The following is a 6,000-nucleotide window of genomic DNA, read 5'->3' on the forward strand; positions in this document are numbered from 1 at the left end:
TTTATAGTTTTTTATGACACCAGTGTAACCCCATTTAGCCTATGTAATACCCTCCCCAGAGGGCCTTTAGGGTTTTTTGAAATAACAAAAAATAAAAAATAAAAACAACCATCCCCATAGATCTTGGTTTGTTTAAAGCAGCTTAAATTTGCATGACACTCACAACCACCACTGAGCACCACTTCTGTGTTTCCAAGGTGCATTTGTTTTACTGTTCCCCAAACTTTTCACTAGATGTCAAATATTTTATTTCGTAAATTTGCTTTGTTTTTGTAACCACCATTAAATTATTTCTTTGTTTTCCCATTTTTCTTGCGTTGTTTTTCACCAATTTCACTTAATGTGAGATATTTCAAGTTGCATAACTATGTTGTGCCTGTACCGTGGGTTTACATGTTTGCTTTTTTTTCCTATTTTGTCAACCTTTCTGCTGTGCGTATCTCATTTATAGTCATGAATATTTTTACTATTCTTGTAATTATACAATGCGTACCCTGTGGGCCACGGAACATAGGAATGAAAATTAAAGTGGTTGTGTTGCGAAAGCATATTACATAATTTGGAAGTCAATATAAACTGTTGTACCTGAACTCTTTTGTGTTTTATGTGTACTTTGAAAGCTTTCTTACAACCCAGCAGCACTTACAGCTAGGTTGGCAAGACTGTCATTTTAATTATTTTAATTTTTGAATTGTTTCTATGACAGTTTATTGGCAGAGGGCCTGTACAGCCGTGCAGTGTGGTACAATTCGATGACGCTACTGTGGTTGCCTTATTATCAAGGGCACTTGTGCTGACCAGAACTGGTTTGCTGTTACTTACTGCCACTTATTTTTGATGCCACATTTGATGCCACATTTCTTGTTTAGAGCTGTGCTTTGTGTGCTTCTGCAAGAGTGTGTGGTCAGCTTGGCACTTCACATTAGAGACTTCATGCAGTATGAAGCCCTTCAAAAATGGAAACACTATAATCTAGAAACCAGGTGCCAAGTAACAAAAAACAGTGCTGAATAGCTAGCAAGACGTGTATTTGAAGTATAAATGCCCACAACACGTAGGCAAATCTAATGGGTAGTAGCAGTGAGGGGATAACGGCACCACAGCCCAATCTGAGGAATCATTGCTCGGCACTTCCGACAGCTTTCACGGTTGACTCGAACTAATTTAAATTTTTATTCTTCCGCGTCCACTTTTTTTGGCTTACTATTGTAACAAACAAACCTCTGAAGTAATGCTAACTACATGAACGCGGACACTGCCCGTTAAGTAGATATATTCTGCCTCAGGTGTACATGCAGTTTCCTTTGCGCTACAAACGGGGACATGTTGTCTAATCCCAGCGATTTCGGGAGTTTCGAATGTGTCTTCTTATATATGCTCTGAAGTTTGCCCGTAAGGCTGAATCGAGGGACAAGGGGTATGTTTAAGAAGCCTCTATAAGTGTGCGTGACGCCTCAGGGCTCTGTTCGGGTCGGTTACGTCGGCTACTGCGGTGGCTAGATAGCATGACAGCGGAAGAACTATGACAAAAAGCCTCGCCACTAAAGTGCTCTTCACTTTAAAAAAGATCAATTCATGCACGAATTAAGGCCATGTGCCATAACCGTGGAAACCTCCCGTAAAAAAAGTAAATACGGTAGTTTAAAATAAAATTTGGTAAATTTGGCACTCGTTTCATATGAATCAGGCACCACAAAAACGTGAGGCGAGCGCTATAGCACCACAAATCAATGATTTCATTCAGTACAGGTGTACACAGTAGGCCTTTAGGTTTGATGCACGTGTCAGAGAGACGTACTGCCGTCTAACTGGGGCATTTCACCCAGGCTCATTGCACAAGTGAAGAAAGGGCGACAAGCAAAGCACGTTCAGGGTAATAGTGTTCCCCAGGGCACCTTCTTATCACCTTTATTAGTTTTGTTTACGTAAATGACCTCCCCAATTACATAAAAACACAGCTGCGCTTGTTTGCAGATGACTGCGTTCTTTATAACCCCTTTATTTTTCTAACAAAACAATCACCCTAGAACACGGCCTTAATACATTCACTTCATGGTGCGAAAAATGGCATGTGCCTCTAAACCTCATAATTGCAAAGTCATGTCTATCACGCATACACAGACCACCACACACGAAACCTACTGTGTTAATTTGGTTCTCATCGACCGCACGTGCACTCATAAATATCTACAAGTTCGTCACACGTCATTAGGATCACGGGTGACCCATATTGAATCCATTCATTGAGAAACTTCCCCCACATTAGACTACCTACGACGTAACTTGCGATCTTCATCTCCTGGCATAAAGAAAATTGCATATATAAAATACGTGCGACCAAAACACGAGTATGCGTCGTCCATCTGGTATCTCTGACAAGCTTATCTCGCCGATGATTTCGAAGCCGTACAAAACCGCGCAGCTTGTTTCAATACGTCACAATATTCAAGACACATCAGCGTAACCACACTAAAACAAACATTGTCACTCGCATTGCTCGCTTTATGTCGTAACGTCACCTAATTACTCTTGTCTGCCTCATTCACACTTTCCTTTACTTCAGTAGATCGGGGCACCCTCTAGTAAAACACCCATTAAGAACATCATCTCACCGGTCCCATACGCACCCCTTGATGCCCATCAAATTGCTGATGACGTCGATCAGCACTTCATTTTCCCACATGCCATAACACTCTAGAATGCAGTGCCAGATAATAATGTTTCTTGCCTAGAACGCAAAATATTTCGCGATAAACTAACCCGTTCCCAAAATCCAAATTACACGTCCTAACCGTATTTACCTCTTGGGTTTAGAGTTGTGTTTTTACTGCACTCGCAGAATTTATCAACTGTCATGTACATCATTGTTTTGTTATGCGTGTTCTTTTGGTTTTGTTATTTCATTATTTCTTGTAATAAGTGTGTACGTTGATATTGTTACAGTGCTATGAAACTTCCAACTTCGATGTAGGCCCCCTTGTGTAATGACTTCGGACACTTAAGGATGAATAAATGGAATGAAATGGAATAAATATTGTTTACAAGGACTATGCCCCACTTCTTTCTAGCAGAGTACCAATGATAGGAACACAAAAATTCCTACACATCTCCACTAACCTCAAACCAGGGGAGGGTTGAAGCATGCAGTGTATAAATGTATCCTTCTCCTCTTGAGGTTTTTGATAACTGAGATGAAACCGTTGGGGGTAAGGTATACAGTTTTGCTGTAAACGTCTTTTCTCTTTGAAGCACGAAGCTCTCTAGGGCAAGGCGTAAACAAGTGCACCGGTGTTTTTGAGTACGCATTGCGAAACGGTTTCCTGGTGTTTCATTACCGTGACTCCATGAGACAGCGCTTACGACGATGACAGGAGATGCCATGAGCCACAGCGCCTAAAGGGCTTCACCCTTAAAAAACACACAAGGAATTAAACCTGATGGTACTGTGAGAAAATCATGATATCGCTCTACACCCACCTTTGAAGCAAATATGAGAAGGTGGTACCCCCTAGGCACTACATCATGAGTATACCTAAAATGGGCGCGCTATATTTCAGGCGATATCTTAACTCAATTTTCATCAGCGGGATTGTATACGGCGATCGCCTAAAACTGCGTACGTCTATAGCAGCTGTGAAAATTCATCGCTGAAGAGCATTGGAAGTCCCAGAATGCAACCACGAACGTTATCTCGTCGTCAACTCCGGACCAACAGTCGCCCACTCGTCTACTGCAAACATAACCGAGAAAGGAGCAGCGGAGATAAAGGGTTGACATAACCATGAGCTGCACCAGCGACTAAGATGAAGCTACGGGGTTTAACTACGAGGCGTTTACCTCTACTGCAGCTGTGAAGCAACAGCGATCCTATGGTGATACACCCAAAGTTGGCGCAGTATTATGTAGGAGGCGTTTAATCATCTACAAAACGGCTTTGCTCCAAGTATAACAGCGGCATATATACTTCAGAACATTCAACCCTTACGTTTTGGCATTTACTACTTTATAAATAGTGTTTAGGTTCTTTAGTTTTTGTGCGTGTTTTGTATCTGATAATTTTTACAGCGCCTTTATTGTGGTGTTCAGTTACAAGGGTAATCCTGCTTTTATATAACTTGCTGAATAAAAGCCCAGGCCAACTTAACTCATTTGGTTAGTGTGTTAGTGTGTGTTCTGTGTGCAAGCGGCTCCAACGAAAACGAAAAGTACAAATTGCCATGTGGTCTTACTGCCCGAATTAGCTCCAGCCGGCAAAATTATTTTTCGCATTTTCTCTCGTTGTTTGAATCATCCGTTTGTGCTAGTAGGTGAGCTCCTCCTTCCCCTGTACCAATGTATCCTTCATGAGCTGAAAGGAACCTTTTTAAACTACTTCCAGTTTCCTTGCACTAGCCATTACCACTGCCAAAGAGCTGTCTAAGTGGAACTAGACACGTACCTGTTATCAAGATAAACCTATATTTCAGTTTAGGTATTTTGGGGGATTTTTTTAATTTGTGCTTAACACTGGATTCACACTCGAAGGTACGTTCTTGTGCAATTCGTTGCTTTAATCATAGTAACGCAAACTGTTTTTGTCAATCCATGTGCAGAAACAGCGCACATCCGTCGCTGGCTTTCCGCCTAAGCGGATGTACGCCCACGTGCGACCTATTTTCCTCTCGCGTAACGCCATAAAGCCGTGAGTAGTACATGCTGCTCCACTACGAGTAGTTTTTGGGTATTTTTTTCTCCCGTACTGGCATGGGGCCTCAATCGAGGTCATGCTGTGGTCAACATCCTGTATCGTTATCTACCTGTTCTAACGACTCTCTACAAACCGCAAAACGTCGGTGGCATTTTTTCAGTCTTCTTTCTCTGAAACAGCATTGACATCATGGCTCGCAGTGCTAACTTTTTGTTGTAAAGAAATATGTTCGCTAAGACATTATTGCGCCATTTTTTCTGCCTGTTCAACATCTTCTGTGGCTCTTTTGAGGACAGCTGCCGCAAGTGTTAAACAACGTAATCTAGTAGCTTAGTGTCGCGGTTTCTATAAAAGAATCCATCAATTTCCTTAAATACTTTCGCACTGAACGTGTAACGCAGTCTAGGTTATTTATATTTATTTATTTATTTATTTATTTATTGATTTATTTATTTATTTATTTATTTATTTATTTACTTATTTATTTATTTATTTATTTATTTGTTTATTTATTTGTTTCCTGTACCCTCATGGCCCAAGGGCATTGGAGAGGGGAGTGGTACAGCGAACATTTTTAGCAGAGAACAATGTTCAACAAGTTTCTTTACAGACATAAATTAAACGCAAAAAGATAGCGGTATTATCCAAAAGGTATTATCCAATTATCCAGCAATGTTTTCTACATTACTTAGTTCGTATTGTCTGCAACTTGTATGAAAAGTTTGAACAGAACTGCCCAATTTTTGTCCCAATGTCCTTTCCTGGTTCGGCTTACCGCTTGTAAATTCTGTCCATTCTGAGCCAATAAGCAGTCATAAACAAATGAAATGCGGCCGCGAAATTATGTACAAGATCACTCAAAGGTAAAAAATGCTGTTAGCGGTGGTCTAATATTGGCTCAGCATTGGCATACTGGAAAGCCACGTTTCCCCATTTTTTGAACTTAATCAAGCCACCCTTCAATTTGACTTGCGTCGAACAACATAGTGCTATTTGCGTGCACCGGTTTATATTTGCGTGATCGCCTTTCATTTGCCAATGGCACCACGTGCAGAAGGTAGTGTCGCAGGCATTCTTTCCATGTGATTTTCATCGCAAGCCGGCAACACTTATTTAGGGTGCATAACTTTTGAAAGAAATCAATCTGTTCCCCTATGCTTTTATTCAAAATCCGTATTGCTGGCTTGCCTTTTTGTATTTCTTCGACGAGCCCTTATTGCTAACTATATGGGGCTGCAAGCATCGTCGTGGGCTCAGTTCCGCCACACCGTAGTGCAAAAGGGAGAACAGATGGTTTTCCCGCCAATCGACGC

Source organism: Haemaphysalis longicornis, unplaced genomic scaffold, assembly GCF_048455015.1.
Source record: "Haemaphysalis longicornis isolate Haplotype H1 unplaced genomic scaffold, Haemaphysalis longicornis Haplotype H1 scaffold_7, whole genome shotgun sequence".
In the NCBI taxonomy this organism is placed as follows: Eukaryota; Metazoa; Arthropoda; class Arachnida; order Ixodida; family Ixodidae; genus Haemaphysalis; species Haemaphysalis longicornis.